Raw genomic sequence first — 19,108 nt, forward strand, 5'->3', positions numbered from 1 at the left:
TTCGAACTTAGGGCAATTGCTTGGAATTTTAGTAGGAGCTGGAGCCCAGTAAAGTGAATGAAGAATATGATCATTGGTGAGCCTCTAGAAATCAGGCAGTTCCACTGTGGCTAAAAAGGGAAATTGTGGATTAAACGGCATGTAAGGCCTTTAAGGAGGCCCAAACTATGGGTTCCAACCTTGCTGGTAAGGATTCTACCCCCACAGTGGAGGATTTTGACCACATGGAACTTGATTTTTCCCCCACTGAGGGGTGCCTTAACCATAAGGTGAATTTTGTCAAGGGTAGGTTTGATATTGACCTACCATAGGTCGTTGGATTGTAAGGTTGTTGTACCTGTTAACCCTGGATCTAAAGAGATTGACCCTGCTACTACAGGTGTTGACCTTGTGTCTGTAAGGGTTGACCTTGTTGATAGAAGTTGAGCTTGCTGCAGAGGTTGACCTTGCTGCTACAAAGGTTGCCCTTGCTACTACAAAGGTTGACCTTGCTACTTCAAAGGTTGGCCTTGCGGATACAAAGGTTGAGTAGGTTGTTGAACAAACTGCGTTTGTTGCTGCACAGGTTGTTGATACTACTGCAAAGGTTGCCCCTGCCGCTGCAAAGGTTGCCCTTGCTACTATAATGGCTGTTGTTGTTGCTACAAGGGTTGTTGGATAGTTCCTTAGGGTATACCCTGTGGGTATTAGTAATTTCCGAATAGAATCTGACAATATCCACCAGGAATAGTGGATTGATAAGGTTGGACATAGGTTCTTGCTTGTGGAATGTAAGGTGGATTAACCAGAGCTTGCGAACCATATGGGACATAATCCTATTGGGGATGAATTTGAGCCGTGTAAGGTTGTTGATACTAGATATTATTAGACCCAGATGGACCAATAGGGTTAGGAATACCACCAAAATAAGGTTGATTGACTCCAACCATGTGAGTTTGTGATCCACTCACATGGGTTCCACCTAACACAAGAGGAATGTTCGGATTCCCCCCCAAGGCTATGGTACATTATGTCCACTTGACAGAGGGATGGAGGAAATTACAGAATCCTGACCTAAAATAGTCATTTGTACCGGAATTGAATGTTGAAATGACAATACATGTTGCAATGGAATTGTAGGTTGAACGAGAATTGACGTGACAACAGTTTGTACAGGAATTTGAGAGGCCGCGTTTGGAATAAATAGACCAGTAGTAGGCATGGAATTTGAAGACCAAATAGGATTTTGATACAAAGATGAAGCACTAGGAGTTCATACCATAAAAGGACTCTTCCCATAAAAGGAAAGTAAAGTGTGTGAGATGGGACTCTTCCCATAAAAGGAAAGCCTTCTGGAGGAAATTCATACCCTTGTTCATCATCAACATAAGGAGTATGAGTAGCAGAAACTTTTGAATGACCTAGAGGAGAGGTCGGTATCTCACCTTCTGAATCCATCAGTGGAAACAATTGACGAGGAGGAACCTGAGATGTATGAGGAAATAACTCCAAAGGAACACTAGGTTGATCATAAGGACTGTAAGGACATTGAGGAGATATCACAACATGATCAAATAACGAACTCGGTGGATATAAGACAAACCTCTGTGGACTCTCAGGGGTTTCTGGATCAGATTCTTGAGGTGACAAGGAATCTGAAGTTGGTGGACGAGAAGTAAGGGGTTGGATGCTTTGGACAATCCCAAGTTCAAAACCTTGAGCTTCAAGTGACTAAGGAAGTTCTAGATGAACTCCTTGTGAAGACCCTTCAATATAATACAACGAAGGGGAACTTTGGGGTGAACTCAATGGTTTGGCCACGATGACTTTCTCTCAAGAACAAAAAAAGGAGAGGAGATTCATTGAGGGCTGATTAAAATTAAAATTTACAAGGATTTACTCAATATTGGGCCAAGAATCAACTGTATGGGTTTGACATGTTATCGTTGGAAATTAATTTTATTGACACAAAATAACAAATAAATCAAAATGGGTAAAATCTAGGCAATAGGGTTTACCAAGTATCCGTGAACCACAATATACACCTCAACCAAAGCCAGGGACTTAACGTACAATGAGAAATCTCTCCAAATGCTATATTCGGTGTATCATGTTTACAAGGTGGCTGACTCGGTTACTTGCAGCTAAAGGATAGAAACCTAATGGTGTCTCCAAAAATATATGTGATGGTACGGGGAGCACAAGTTCGTGTTATCATTGTCTAATGCAGAATCATTCGATGAGAGCATCCCTATATACTTTTCATACTTAAGTGCCTCCGATATACCCGAAAGTACTGAAGAATCTTCTATATACTTCCATACTGGGACAATATTTCACCCCCGGGATACATTACAGGTAGTTAATGACAGTTGCTATGTTTTAAGATGTCGGAACACGTCTCTAGACTAGATCTCTAGATATCTGTGTTAGGTGACAAATGCTCTTTAGATTAATTGAGGTAAATTTTAAGCTAATATTGAATTAAGTTTCAGTTTTGAGGGCTCAACGATGTCACTTGTTCCTAGAATGCAACTAAATGATGAAAATGAAACTTTTCATTCGATGAAGGTTATTCTAACAAAGGAAGAGAAACAACCAATCAATGCATCAAACAATATAAAAATCATCAACACAATTCTTTTCAATGCAATATGTAACAAATGTATTCTAATCTTTCATCCTACTAAAAAATGAAATGCTGTAGAAATGGAATCTTTTTCTTTTCACTAAAGATGCAATAATGATTTTCCTTTCACTTTAATTCAATCAATTCAAATGAATGCAAAAAGTAAAGGGAAATGCAAGCAATTCACAAATCATGAAAATCTCTTTCACTTTATGATTTGAATGCAAGAAATGTCTTGAAAATACTCAAACAATAAACACTTTCACTTTTTGAAACAGAAGAATGATAACAAGAACTTTCTTTGAAATCAACCAAAGCAAACAATTTATGATCTGTGCTTGAGAATGGATGTAAAATGATCTTCAAAGCATCAATATGATTCGACACCAATGAAAACAATTTCACACTAAAGAACCAAAAGAAATTGTAAAAGATGTTCTAATACAAAAGACTCTTGAACCAAAATGATCAATCCTTGAGAGGCAGATCAATCAATGAGTGGAGGGTAAGCTGGAAACCATAGAAACCATAAGAAGAAAACAAGCCTAAAACACACAAAAACCAAATCAAGAGACAATTGCAATCAATCAAGCATGATAATTAGGACAAACACACCATAGACACTCTGGAATATCACTAATAAAGGACAAAAACACTGATGACAAGAAGAAAAACCCTATTGTCTCTTATACTCTGAGATCATCGTGCCTGTTAAAGGAAAAATGGTGAGGAAAGCATGATAATCATGGCTATAATTAAAGAATCAGTGATGATATCGGGACTGTGAGAGGCAAACCCGTGACGTCCGAGAAAAATGAAGGAAAAATAAATATCTTCAAAACCAGTCAAAAATCAATATCCTCAAGCAATCACCAACAAGTGAAAATAGTTATAGAAAAGAAAAGAAGCTAGAAAATTGACGGCTGGTCAAACTCATCATAAATTCAAGGTGAGGGATTGAATGGAAAGGTTTATAGCTTCCCCAGTGGAGTTGCCATTTAGTTTTGTAGGTAAATCCTCTCTGCGGACGGAGACAATACCTCTAGACCAATGAGTGGGACTAACAACCTACGTGACAATATACTGGACACTTTCCTAAGTTACAATTTAAAAGAGAGACGAAGAAGATGGCCTACCTCGTTCTGATGCTATCACATCGTCCTTTGTTGAAGACCTTGAATCACTTGCATCACAGGCTCATTCCTGCTGCTCACAACATTTATACACCTGCACAAGAGATCAAGACACAACAAGGCATGCAAATACAAATAGCATATTCAAAAGTAACCTACTTAACAGATCAAGGAGTGTTAAGACAAATGATACATAAACATACACATTTGTGGAAAATGAACCAACAGTTGTATATTAATAGAATAAAGGAGGAAGCATACAACCAAGCCTTGATGTCAATAGGCTCTCCTTGAATGAATGTCCAAGTCCAAGCTAAGCTCTCCAAGCCAAATGAGTAGCATATAGGCACAATCTTAACATAATGTTGCAAATAGACAAAGACCAACCATTTGGGAATGGGAGATGATGAATATATAGGAAGGGAAAGGGAGTTAGGATCTCTCCAAATATAGGAGTAGGCCCTCATCTCAAGGAGGTAGCTCATAAGGATAAGACCAAGAGGCCAAGTTGGGAGAACTCGACCTCATCTACGCCGAACAACCTCTAGCTCACCACTCTAGAAGTTTCTAGATCACAAAGCTTCTCACCCTCTTTTGGAAAATTTCCTTTTTGGGATCATCACGGGTATTCAAGCAAAAAGAGTGATGCCATCATGGGTCTGGTATAGTGCAATATGCAACCATCGTGGTTTTTAGTCTCGTAAGAGCGATGATTCTCAAATTAGGGTTTTAGAGCTATTTCCTTCAAGGGAAGCTCAAGGCATTTTCCATTCAATGTTTTAGGGAGGATCTGAGCTGCATATATGAATGAGTACACTGCATGATGGTCATGTTTCAGGAACTTCGGGGTATGTCACATGGAAGTGAAGGAGCTGTGACAAAATACTGTGTAACTGTAAGTGAAGGAGACGTAAGGGATGAAGGAGAATATTTATTAACGATTTATGTAGGTGTGATCTCAGTTGACTTACTGGAGTACGCAGTTGGTGGAGCAAGGTGATAAAAATCATGAGCGTTGAAGGGGGAAGAGGGACACGTGAGAGGCATGATAGCTTGTGGGAGGAAAAAATTTGGGAGGAGGGAGATTTTTTATCGGATAATGCTAGGGAGGAAGGATTAATAACATTTTCAGTAGATGTGGTTTTTGTTGAAATACTGGACTGCATATTTGGTTGAGCGTTATTAGTGTGTGAATAAAAATCATGGGCATCGCAGGTAGTAGGAGGAACTTATGAGATGCACGATAGCCTTTCAGAGGACAACGATTGGGAGGAAAATATTTAGGAGGAGGTAGAATTTTCATCTTGAGGTGTGAATATAGTGGTAGTTGCAGTCTCAGGGTTAAGGAATGATAGCATGGAGTTTGTTGTTTCAAGTTCAAGGTACAATAGCGTGTAGGAAGACAAAAAGTGGAAAGAAGGAGACATGATACCCTATGGTGTGGATGTAGTTAAGTTTGCAGACTGTGGTGATATAGAACTATTAATTGTATCAATCGTTATAATGTTATTTCCAAAATTTGATACGAGTGGATTGAAACGATTGTTGGAAATCGATTGCTGGAAAATGATAGAATTTAAATATATTTTTTGAGCAGGAATGATTTTCGAGTTTGGAGAAAAATTATTGTTCAACAAATTAAAATTGGTTCCTAAAATAGAATGGAGTGAAGAATTATTATTATTTTGGTTAAAAAGTTTAGAAAATTTCTACGTCTATTTCTTGCAGGTCAATTATTCAATTATTAGAGATTTTAGGGCTAAGGCAGAATCAATTTCAGTCCATAATATTGGATTAATTTGGTTGGCTAGAGATGTGTGTAAATAAAATTACTTCTGAGATATCACATCAAGTTCAATTCTAATTCATTTGATTTCACTGCTCAACAGCACCATGCTCACTTTGGTGAAGATATGCTTACTTTTTATGATTTTTGAGAGAGTGATTGATTCTGGCAAAAATGGGAATGATGGAAGAATCTCTGCAACGTTTTAAGAAGGTAAGATAAATTTTCCTTTTTGCGATAAGCACCTTGGTTCGTTCCAAAGTGCGAACTTCTCTTAATATGTCCCTTTTGTGTAGGTTTATTATTTTAGATTTCATGTTTCTGTGATTATTATCTTGTTGCAAATCTCTTTCCAGATCCATCGCATTTGTTGTATTAGATGATCAACATTTCGAACCCCCAATTGTGGTTCATCTTCAGGATGTAGATAAAATGTGGAAAACTGATCATACCAAGGTTAATAATATATAGGAATATAGGGTTGAAAATTGGCTGACAATGAAAACCCTAACAGAAAAAAGATTCTACAAATAAATTTGTAAAATTGTGTGATTTAATATTTTATTGATGAATTTATTGAAGATTAAATAATTGTGAAGTTTTTTTAGTATGTTAAGATGTGTATAAAATAGTAAAGGATTATATCAAAGGTTATGTTTTTCTATTTATAATTTAATGATAATTAAATCTAATGTCATATGGAGTGGAATGAATAACATTTAGAAACTTATTGATGAATTTATTAAATTAATTGAAGATTAAATAATTGTGAAGTGTTTTTAATATGTTAAGATGTGTATAAAATAGTAAAGGATTATATGAAAGGTTATGTTTTTATGATTTATAATTTAATGATAATTAAATATAATGTCATATGGAGTGGAAGGAATAATTTTCTAAAGGTTAATAAGATGTTAGTATCGACGTAATGTTTAGGATGAAAAATGTATTATGTCATGATAAAGAAACATTAAATATAAATTTTAGGGTAAGCTAATTGATTAAGGGGATAATTAAAGGGAGGGGTTTTGGGAAGATATAGTTTTAGAGGCTAAGGTTGGAATCCAATTTTTACTTATCATCCAACCTTCATCCCTATTTAGGTTTTTCGGGTGTTTATTAATTTCTATGGCCTCTAAAATTTTTGTGGAAGTAGTGGTCAATTTTATCAAGGATGCATGATTCGGACTTAAACAAGAATGCAACAAATTACAGAGATAACCATAAACACATATATGCAGCGGAAATAATACTTCATTTCATTAATGTAAAATACTGAAATATGCTTACAAACAGTGATGGAAATAAACCAGCTAGGGCGATGGTAGCTTATCTCTGAGAAGAGATGTGTGGTGGCTACATGCCTCTAAACTATGTTACAATGAGGCTCGAAGGCCTATTTATTGTTGAGAAACAATGGAAAACCCTTAAAATTCCAAAACATAACCCTAGAAGATGAAACACCAAACTGTGGGCCCCGTTTGGGTAAATTGGTACATCAACTTCCCGGGGTTGTAACTTTGGCATATGATCTTCGTTTGGTGCGTACAATAGCTCGTTAGAAATATCTATCCAAGCACTACCACTTTGGGAAGAGAAACATCGGTCCATGGACCCATGTTGCCCCTAGATTTCCCAAAAAAAGTCGTTTAGGGCCTCAAAATGGCTCTGGAAGTTTAGGACCCGAAAAGCTGCTAAAAATAGTAAGTTGTGCTACAATTAAGGAAACTAAAAATGCTGAGAGAAACAATAGTGGGGGTCCAGGTGGACTTGGCAGGTGGCCACCAATATCCACCTAGATCATTCCTCCCCCCTTAGGAAGCAATGGTCCTCATTGCGTTGAGTTCCTCCATGAGATGAGGAAACTTTTGCTGAACTTGGTCCCTGGTGAGCCACTTGCCCTGGTGAAGGAGTTGGCCTGCTTTGACAACTCTATACAGTTGGATATTCTATTGGTAAGTGTTCTTGATCTGTGTGTCCATGATCCGATCAGTTACAGCTTGTTCCATGCAATCTAGATTTAATTCTGTGGATGTGAGTTGTTCTGCAATGTCGGATGTGTCTAGCAATGGTGGAAAGTATGGCCGAAGGTGGTCCACATTGAACACTGGGTGTAGGCCAAGGAATGGAGGAATGCTGAGCTCAAATGCATTGTCTGCCATAGCCTTATTAATGGTGTAAGGACCATAGCGGATTGGTCTCAGTTTCCGATAGGCTCGAGTAAGGCGTTCCTTTTGCAAATGCAACCAGACTTTGTCGCCCACCTGAAACTTGTGTGGCACCCGATGTTGATCATGTCGCTGCTTGTAATTGGCATTTGATTTCTCCAAAATGTCATGGACCTATTGGAAAATATGTTGGATGTGCTCAATGAAGCTGATTGCCTTGTCTGTTTCGGACTAGACATGAGCCAAATCTGTGTGAGTAGCTGCAAGTGGCATGGCCACAGCAATGGGGCATAGTGGCTGGAATACCAAGCCCACCTGAAAAGGGCTGTGGCCAATTGAGCTGTGAAGAGCTCGGTTGTATTGTGTTGAAAATAGGGGAGGCTCTCGTCCCATGTGTGTGGATGCTTTGAGTTGTACATGCGCAGAATGTGTACAATAATCCTATTGACAACCTCTGTCTGGCCATCAGTTTGCAAATGGAAGGTTGTGGACTTAGTGAGTTTGGTGTCCAACATTGACCAGAGACTGGACCAAAATGTACTAAGGAACTGACTGTCCCGATCTGAGATGATAGACTGTGGGATCCCAAAGTGCACCCACACTCGTTCAAAGAAGAGTTTAGCAGTGGCCTCTACTGTAATATTCTTCTTGCAGGCTGCCATAATGGCCATCTTCGAGAACCTGTCGATGACCACAAAAACACAGTCATTTCCATGCCTAGTGGAAGGAAGGTCTGACATGTAATCCATGGAGATGGATTCCCAAGGTCGACTAGGGGTAGGCAACAGGGTATAGAGGCCTTGCTTGTTGATGGTCAATTTGGAAACGGCATAGGTAGTACATGATCTGATGTACTTCCCGACATCCTATCGAAGATTCAGCCAATAGAAATACTTTTGCAGTACTGCCACCATTTTCTCGACCCCGAAATGCCCAGCAGCACGACTGTAGTGTGCTTCCCAAATCATCTTGGCACGCTCACTTGAAGGAACACAAAGGTGACCCAGGTGGCATAACAGGGCATCCTAGAGGTGAAAATCTGGAACATGCCGACCCTCCAAGAGTGTCTGGTATGTGTGGCCGAATTCTGGGTCGCTTTTGTAGAGAAGTGGCCAATCAGAAGTCTCGTGCCCACAAGAGTTGAGCACGGTGATTAACGCCATGCTCGGTGGTCGACTGAGGCAATCTACAACATTATTGGTGCTGCCCTTCTTATACTTGATATTCAAATGGAACTGTTGCAGGTATGTAGACCACTTCTGATGGCAATCATTCTGTAATTTCCCTTGGGTCTGTATGAACTGCAAGGGTCGGTGGTCTGTGTGGATGACCCTTTCCTTCCCCAAAATGTAATGCTTCCATTGTCAGCAGGCCTGCACAATGGAATACATCTCTTTATCATAAGTGGGATAATTCCGGATTGTGTCTGAAAGTGTTTCACTGTGATATGCCACTGGATGCCCGTGTTGAGTAAGGACTGCCCAAATAGCATAGTCAGAGGCATCTGTCTCGACCTCAAATGGTTGTTGTAAATCTGGTAACGCGAGCACTGGTGCCGTGCAAAGGTAATCTTTCAACTCTATGAATGCCTTTTGTTGAGATTCAGACCAAAAGAATTTTTCTTTCGCTCCTCCCTTGGTGACTTGACTCAATGGCCAAGTGATATGAGAAAACCCCAACATGAACCTGCAGTAGAAGTTGGCAAGACCTAGAAAGCTGTGGAGCTCTGTTAGAGTGGTTGGAGATGGCCAATCCCGAATGACTTGGATCTTGGCTAGATCCACATGCACCCTTTGTTCATCAATAATGTATCCCAGATACTGAACCTGGGTCATGCCAAAAGTGCATTTCTCCAAATTGGCACATAGCTTGTGTTGCCGCAGTGTTTGCAGAACCTGTCGGATGTGGTGGAGGTGCTCTTCCCAACTTTGGCTAAAGATCAAAATGTCATCCAAGTATACCACTACAAATGAGTTGGTGAATGGCCGCAAGATGTCATCCATTAGCCTCATGAAGGTTGCAGGAGAATTCGTCAATCCAAAAGGCATAACCAACCATTTGAAAAGGCCCTCCTTGGCTTTGAAGGTAGTCTTCCACACATCAAAGGGTTCGATTGGTACCTGGTGATATCTTGACTTCAGATCGATCTTGCTGAAATATTTTTCCCCCTTTAGTTGGTCCAGGAGGTCATCAATCCACAGGATCCGGTACCTATTATGGATAGTGATCTTGTTCAGCGCCCGATAGTCAATACAGAGTCTCCAAGTCCCATCCTTCTTCTGTAGCAACACGATTGGGCTCCCACAAGGCAATGAACTTGGACAGATGTGACCTTTCTGCAACAGCTCCTGAATCTACCTGTTGATTTCATCATTCTCCAGAACGGAGCACCGATAAATTGGTCCATTGGGTAGTGGCGCACCTGGGGTCAGATCGATGGAGTGGTTGACCTGACAGTGCAGAGGAACCCCTGCGGGGGAGGTGAAGATGTCCTCGTACTCCTCCATGACCTTGTCCATCTGTAGTTGTCGTGCAGAGGGGCCCTGTCTGGAGACCGTGGCCACCGTCTTCTTCTTTCCTTGAGGGCATATCATCAGGAAAACAAATTCCCTGGTTTTGGAAATGAGCTTGCTGCATTGTTTTGCATTAATCAAAGAGATGGCAGTAGGCGGTGTTACCTCTGGTATCCTGTACAACTTATTTCCCAATGTAATAATAACAGCACAGGGCCTTGAATCATACACAACATGTCGCTTCCACAAGTATGGTTGTCCTAATAATACATCACAAACTTCAAGGGGAGCAATGTCACACAATACCTCATCCGTGAAGGGCTTGATGTTGTATGGAAGGCAACGCTACTGGCTCACGCGAAGATCTCGTCCTTGGTGAAGCCACCCGATGGTGTACGGTTGTGGATGTGTTGTGGTTGGTAAGCCCAACCGCTTCACAACCTCTGCCGAAATGAGGTTCTTTTGCCTCCCGCTATTGACAATGAACTATAGCGGGGAGCCCTTTACCCACATCTAGGAGTGGAAGAGACGCTCCTCCTCCTCTGGATCTTCGGGTTCATTTTTCTGGATCTTGGCGGTAGCAATAGTGGTGTTGGGATCCACATCAATGATCTGCTTCCCTTGGTCATTCCCCTTGTCGGGTTCTGACTTAGAGTCGGAACATGCATTTGATTCTGAAACCTTTAGCTCAGCCACCAATGATTGCTTGGCTCGACACTCACTTGTGTTGTGAGTGGAGCTCTTATGGAACTCACACCATTTTCCCGTGTCCTTTTTCTGCTTCGCAGCGCTGTTCTTTGCTTGCAGCTTTGGGAGGTTGTCTTGGGTTGCCCCGCCTTGGCTTTGTCCTTTGTTCTGTGGTTTAGGGGCACCTTTCCCTTGCTTCAGATTCACAGATCCAAAGTCTCGCTTCTTTTGTTTAAACTTCTGCTCAACCTTGACGGCATATCGGTATGTTATGCCGAGCGAGGAGATGTTCAGGAATTCTATTTCTTCCTGGATGTACTTGTGCAGGCAGCCGTGGTATTTGAGTATCAAATGCTGTTCTGAATCCTTGATACCCAACTTTGTGTGAAGGGTATTGAAAAGATTGGTGAACTCCGGCACGTCTTGGTCCCTTCCCTGCCACAGCGTGGTCCACTTTATGTATTCATCCTCATAGCTTCCGACAGGGTAGTACTACTCCTTGATGGCATCCCGGAATGAATTCCAGGTGAGTGCGGCTGAAAATAGTGAGACAGTATTTTCATCCTTCTGCTCGCAGTAGGTTTCCCGCCAGTCCTTGACGTGGGGGGCTACTTTGAGAAGAGCGAAAACAATCTTTTCCCGACTCAAAAATTCATGAACAGAAAAATAACCCTCTAGTGGATTTAACCATTTATCTACGACATCTGTGTCTATCTGACCCTCGAATATGGGGATTTCAAAATTAACTTGTACCTTAAAGAGCATGGCGTTTCTAGAGTAGCTGCTGGAAGCCAATGCATCGCTTCTGGGTAGCCACTGAAGGATCTAGGCAAAGCTGTCCATCATCGCATTCCATTGTCACTCAAGGGCTTCTTCAAGCAAGATTTTGATAAGATCTCCTACCCCCTCGTATTTCTTCTCATCTGCCATGGGAGGCTGTCGGGATTTGCGAGGCTAGTCTTGCAAAGGTTCGACCTGTTCAAGCCCTAACTCCTTATATCCCGACCTTGTTGGGGACATGCAAAGAAAAACAAAGAAAAAGCAGACTCCTTTGATACCACTGATCCGGACTTAAACCTGAACGCAACAAATTACAGAGATAACCATAAACACATATATGCAGCGGAAATAATACTTCATTTCATTAATGTAAAATACGGAAATATGCTTACAAACAATGATGGAAATAAACCAGCTAGGGCGATGGTAGCTTATCTCTGAGAAGAGATGTGTGGTGGCTACATGCCTCTGAACTGTGTTACAATGAGGCTCGAAGGCCTATTTATTGTTGAGAAACAATGGAAAACCCTTAACATTCCAAAACCTAACCCTAGAAGATGAAACGCCAAACCGTGGGCCCCGTTTGGGTAAATTGGTACATCAACTTCCCGTGGTCGTAACTTTGGCATACGATCTCCGTTTGACGTGTACAATAGCTCGTTAGAAATAGCTATCCAAGCACTACCACTTTGGGAAGGGCAACATTAGTCCGTGGACCCTTGTTGCCCCCAAATTTCCCAAAAAACATTGTTTAGGGCCTCAAAACGGCTCCGGAAGTTCAGGACCCGAAAAACTGCTAAAAATAGTAAGTTGTGCTACAATTAAGGAAACTGAAAATGCTGAGAGAAACAATAGTGGGGGTCCAGGTGGACTTGGCAGGTGGCCACCAATATCCACCTGGATCAATGCAAGTGTTTTCGATGCAAATTTGATGTTTGGTTTTATTGGAATGTTCTATAAGAGCTGAGTTTTTTGAGCGATTATTTTTAATGTCAGTAGAATGTTCTTGGATTTTAGTTTTGATAGATTGACCAGCCTCTCCGACATATGGAACCCCACATAAGCATGGAATTAAATAAAAACATTTTTTGCATTTAGGGTCAATGTGATATTTGACTTAGTTAAGACAACTGCGAATGGTATTTAAAGGTTTGAAGATGGTTAAAATATTATTTCTTTTCAGGATGTGGGCAATATTATTAGTGGTCCCAAGGATGTATGGAAGGTTCACTTTGCCAACAAAGTTATCCATGTTCTTATTTTTATAAGTTTCTTTGTTAGCATTTCTAATAGCCTTGATAGCTTGATGTCTTTTGTATCTCAGGGATACATTTATGAGGTGTGATTTTTCTTTTTCCAAGTGTTCATTATTAGAGATTCTAACAACTCTTGTTGCTAGACTATTTAGAGCTCCTAATTTTTGGGTGGGGTGGTGGTGAGAGGTGGCATGAAGATATTGCTCAGTATGGATCTTTTTTCGGTATACTTGGTGGGATATGGAACCATCATGGTTTTAAGTAATGAGGATGACCAAAAAATGAAGGCTATCATTAAATTCAACTTCTGTGGTGAATTTTATGGATGAATAAAGACTATTCAAGTGTTGTTTAAAATTTTCTAATGTGTTACGCCCATGAGGCCATATGATGAAGGTGTCATCTACAAATCTTTTCCATTATTTAGGTTTTAAAGAGGCATATTTTAGGGCATTGATTTTAAAATCCTTCATGAATAAATTGGAAATAACGGGTGAAAGAGGATATCCCATCACCACCCCGCAAGTTTGTTCATATATATCACCATTGAAACTGAAGAAAGTAAATCTTAGGCACAATTCAACAAGTTTGCATTTGTCAGGTTTAAGTTAATTTATGGAACACCTCCATTGTTGCATCAAAGGGTATGTTGGTATAAAATAATGCGACATCAAAACTAACAAGAATGTGATTTTTATCGAGCTTGATGTTCTTAATTTCATTGATGAAATGAGTGGAATATTTTACAAATGAAGCGGTGTTTCCAACTAAGGGTTTCAGTTTCTTGGCTAAGTGTTTGATAAGATGATAAGTATGTCCACCAATAGTGTTCACTATACGTCTAATTGGGATCCCTTATTTTTGAATCTTAGGAGCTCCATAAATTCTGGGGGTATAAGGATAACTTTCTATCAGGTTCTTGATTTCTCGAATTTTGCTAGCTTTTACCGTGCTGCATACTTCCTTAGTAATTTTATTTGTAGGATTTTTGTTTAACTTTTTATAGCATCCATTGTTGTTGAGATGGTATATCATTTTATCATTATAGTCTTTTTTCCTTCATGATTACAGTAGCCCCTCCCTTGTCTGGTTTTAAAACAACATTGTCGAGGTTAGATTTTAGTGATTTTAGAGCGAGGTATTCTTCCTTGCTAATGTTACTTTTTGGTGGGGATTTGGATTTTCTCAAGATAATGGAGCAGTCTTGTTTGGTATGTTCTTTGATATTCTTAGGTATGTCTTTAATTCCATACTCAATTGTGCATATATTGTCCTTAATTGGAATTTTTCTGGGAGCCATGGCGAAATTTAACCCTTTATTTAAAAGATTAATGACAACAGAAATTAATTCAATGTTAGTTAGATTGATAATCAAATTATTTGTAGGAGGGGGGCTTAATGATTGTTTTAAAGGAGGAAGAAGAATACAAGCCTATTTATACTTAAGAGTATGAGATTCAATTAATCGATTTTGATGATTGTCTTTTCCTCATATTGAGGGAATCTAAAGTTAGCTCTACACTTTGATTGATAGGTGTATGAGAAACATGGGTAAAAGAAGACAACGTAAGGGATGAAGGAGAATGGTTATTAACAATTTCTGTAGGTGTGATCTCATTTGACTTATTGGACTCCACAGTGAATTTCCATGACCTTAGTTCTAGGATAGGATCTTAAAATATCTAACGCTACCAAACCAAGAATTACAACGATACGACTTTGCACAGTGGAATATAAACAATAGTAAAATCACATATGCACAGAATATCGACAAATTTTTACAGTTTTCAACCCAATCTTCATTATATTAAACAACATAATACAATAGTCAAGGGCTCCTGTACCAGGGATAATGGCCTTCATACATCCTCTAGTTCAAGAATACAAACAGGGGCTTCGTGTCATTCCATCGATGACCAATATGCCCTCAACAAGATACTCTGACCATCTTGATGATGAATTCGACTCTCTCACCTTCCCTTGGTCATACCATGTACCTTCTGGGTCCTTCAGCTCCTGATCTGTAGCTCCTACCTCTATCAATTCTCCAAGTCCATCTAGCCGCTGAATCTCAACAATCCATTTTGCTCACTAGTTGATCGTTTGTTCATCAACGCATCAACACATTGAGACTCTTGTCAAGTATTTTGAATCTCCACTTGTGAACAACTCTCAATCTTCCCACTACTGCTCCTTAGCTACTCAGGGACTTTAGCCCACTATAGTCTTCCTATGTTGCACCAATGAAGACCAACATAGGGCACGAAGGGCTGCCACATATTACTGCAAGATGTCCATCTCCCATAATGAACACAGGCTAGGAGGACTTCCCATCATCTGTTGTAGAAGTCCTTCTCCACACACAAGTCTGAGGCTCTAAAAAATGCTCCTGGTTGATCAGAACCTTGAGCTCAATAACTACCTCTCTTGCAACTGCCTTTGTCCATCAAGGTGTTTCTCATTGGGCTCCAACTTGGACACTATTGCATTGTCCTCCAACAGACCATAAGTGCCCAATCACATCCACACTAGGTCCACTCTCATGTTGCCCTCCAATAGTTCACGAGTGAGCAAGTCCACATTGTAGAATTTTCACCTAGTTAGGGTATCCCTATACCTAGGAGACCCTCATGGTTGCCCACAGACTTCTCATCAACTACCCTTTGATTCCGCAATAGAGGAGCTATTGCACAAATATAGGATCATCAATATGTCCTCACCTAAGACACCATCAAATCATCATACAAGAGGCCATCCACAACTCCTTTTGCTATTGTCCTCTTTCCTAGGGATTTATGATTCCTACTGTAGCATCTGCCCACTAAGAAACCCTTTCTTCTAGCTTCCACAGTCATCCAACATGTGTCCAATCTAAACACTACATCCCTAGCATCAAACTCATCATTAATACATACCTCTCTTCACTTCTGGACTGATGTGCCTGCTATCACCTTGGTTGCCTAGTAGGGGCTTCCTAATAGTCCTTGTTAGGCTCCTCCAAATAGCTCCTAAGGCCTCCTACAGCTTCTCATCAACCGATCCAAGTTGGTCAAAACAATGACCCAACATAAGACAATTTTCTGCTCTAAGTTTGTTGTTATGTTGCTGTTAAGATTGTGACTGGTTAGGGCTTCTTAGCTTGCTGCACCAACCCTTAACCAATCACCGAAACTGCACCCAATCACTGCGGCATCATCAAGGAAGGGTCCTCTGCTTCTCAGTTGTTGTTATGGGCACAAATATACCCCAAAACCTCCCTACACAACCCCTATTTTAGGTTGGTTAGGCCTACGACCTACCACAATGACTTGCTGTCACCTATAACCAACCAAAACAGAGTTTCCTTGCCTCCTATTGCTGCCCAACAAACCTGCATCTAGCCCTCTCCCACTCGGCCTCCATGCAAGAGTATTCTTCCCTTCAACCAATGCCTAGAAGGCTCCATGTTGCCTCCTTTTCCACGCTGAAGTTGCCCTAGTCCTACGGCCCAAAACAAAATGCCCTTGCTCCCTAGACCGAGTTTCTTTTATCCTCCAAGGAGCTCTTGCGTTGCACTATTAGATACTCAAATTCCTTGCCTTCACCCTCTATTTATACACAAATGAGGGGCTCCATAACGTCACAATTTAGGGGCTTCCACAACTAGTCAAGTAACCTTAACACCAAGCCGACTTTAACACGTGTGAAAACTCCATCATATAACTCGAAAAATTCATAACTCTTCAGCAACAACTCAAAATAGATGATTCTTATTGCGTTAGAATCGTCTCACCAAGAGATATCATCCTTATCCATTACATGTCGGAAATGCATCACAGTTTTGGCCCAAACATCTATGGGTGAAAGACCCTAGGCTTGGGTTCTAAGCCCACAAGGCTACTTGTGGCGCTTTGACCTCCAACCCTCAAACACTAGGGCTTGAAGTACCTTCCCAACTACACAAAAATCAACATGCAGGTGGTGGAGTGAGGTGATAAAAATCGTGAGCATTGAAGGGTGAAAGAGGGACACGTGAGAGGCACGATAGCACATGGGAGGACGACGTTTGGGAGTACGAATATTTTTTATCGAATAATGCTAGGGAGGAAGGATTAAAAATGTTTTCAGTAGGTGTGATTTCTATTGAAATATTGGACTGCGTATTTGGTTCAACTCTATTAGCGTGAGAATAAAAATTGTGGGCATTGCAGGTAGGAGGAGGAACCTGTGAGAGGCACGATAGCCTTTGGGAGGATGTATAATATCCATCTTGAGGCGTGAGTGCGGTGGTGTTTGCAGTCTCAGGTTTAAGGAACGATAACGTGGAGTTTGTTGTCTTAGGTTTAAGGTATGATAGCGTGCGGGAGGACAACGAGTGGAAGGAAGGAGATGAGCTACCCTGGGGTGTGGATGCAGTTAAGTTATCCGAATGTGGTGATACAAAAATATTAATTGTGTTAATCATTATAACGTTATTTCCAAAATTTGATACGAGAGGATTGAAACGATGGTTGGAAGCGGGAATTATTCTAGAGTTTGGAGAAGAATCATTGTTCAATGAATTAAAATTGGTTATTAAAACAAAATGGAGTGAATAATTATTATTCTTTTGGTTTAAAAGTTTAGAAATTTTTTGCGTTGGTTTCTTAGAGGTTAATTCATCAATTCTTAGAGCTTTTAGGGCTAAGGTGGAATCAATTTCAGTCCATGATATTGAATTAATTTTATGATTTTTGAGAGAGTGATTGATTCTGGCAAAGGTGGGAATGGTGGAAGAATCTCTGCAATATTTTAAGAAGGTAAGATCAATTTTCGTTTTGGCCATAAGTACTCTAGTTCGTTCCAAAGTGCGAACTTCTCTTAATATGTCCATTCCGTGTAGGTTTACGATTTTAGATTTCATGTTTCTACGATTATTATCTTGTTGCGAATCTCTTTCTGGATCCATCACATTTGTTGTATTATATTATCCATGTTTCAAACTGCCAATTAATAATAAATAAGAATATAGGGTTGAAAAGTGGCGGACAGTGAAAACCCTAAGAGAAAAAGATTTTATAAATAAAATTGTGAAGTGTGTGATTTATTGTTTTATTGATGAATTTATTAAAGATTAAATAATTGGGAAGTGTTTTTAATATGTTAAGATGTGTATAAAATAGTAAAGGATTATAGGAAAGGTTATGTTTTTTAATTTATAATTTAATGATAATTAAATATAATGTCATGTGGAGTGGAATGAATAACATTTAGAAAATTATTGATGAATTTATTAAATTTATTGAAGATTAAATAATTGTGAAATGTTTTTAATATGTTAAGATGTGTATAAAATAGTAAAGGATTATATGAAAGGTTATGTTTTTATGATTTATAATTTAGTGATAATCAAATATAATGTCATATGGAGTGGAATAAATAATTTTCTAAATGTTAATAAGATGTTAGTATTGATTTATTTTTTATGATGAAAATTGTACTATGTCATGATAAAGAAATATTAAATATAAATTTTAGGGGCAGCATGAAACATGGAAAAGTGGTTGTATTTGTGAAGACGCGGGAAACTCAAATTTGTATGTAATAGTACCAATATTTTGAAACACCTTGTAAGGGCCATGCCATATTATTTGGGTGGTAAATTATTAACCTTCTTAGCTTGATTGAGGGACATTTTTTTGTATGGTTATAGCCGTAAAAATACTCAATTACCCACATCAAAAATTCTTTCACTATAATGTTGATATGCCTGTTGTTCATTCGATTATGCACCAGAGTTAGGTTATCCTTTAAGAGTTGGAGAACTTTTTTTATGCTCGATGTGATCTTCCAATTCTTGAACCTTAGAATTGTTTCTTAAATAATATTTGATGGATGGTGGATGATATCCATAAAGCTCCATAAATGGGGTCATTTTTACTGTTGTATGGAAGGAAGTGTTATACCACCATTCTACTAGAGGTAACCACTTGACCCATAGTTTTTTTTTATCAGATAAAAAGCAACGAAGATATCCTTCCAAACATTTGGTCACTATGTCAATTTTCCTATCATATTGAGGATGATAAGATGAGCTATCTAATTGAATACCAAGACAAGAAAATAATTATGTCCAAAAATTTCTAGTGAAAATGGGATATTTGTCACTTACGATAATATTTGGGTTTCCATGTAGCTTTTGGACTGTTTCCACAAATC

Source organism: Pinus tabuliformis, chromosome 4_1 (assembly GCF_031772625.1).
Source record: "Pinus tabuliformis cultivar Carrire ecotype Pingquan chromosome 4_1, CPIR1, whole genome shotgun sequence".
Taxonomy (NCBI): Eukaryota; Viridiplantae; Streptophyta; class Pinopsida; order Pinales; family Pinaceae; genus Pinus; species Pinus tabuliformis.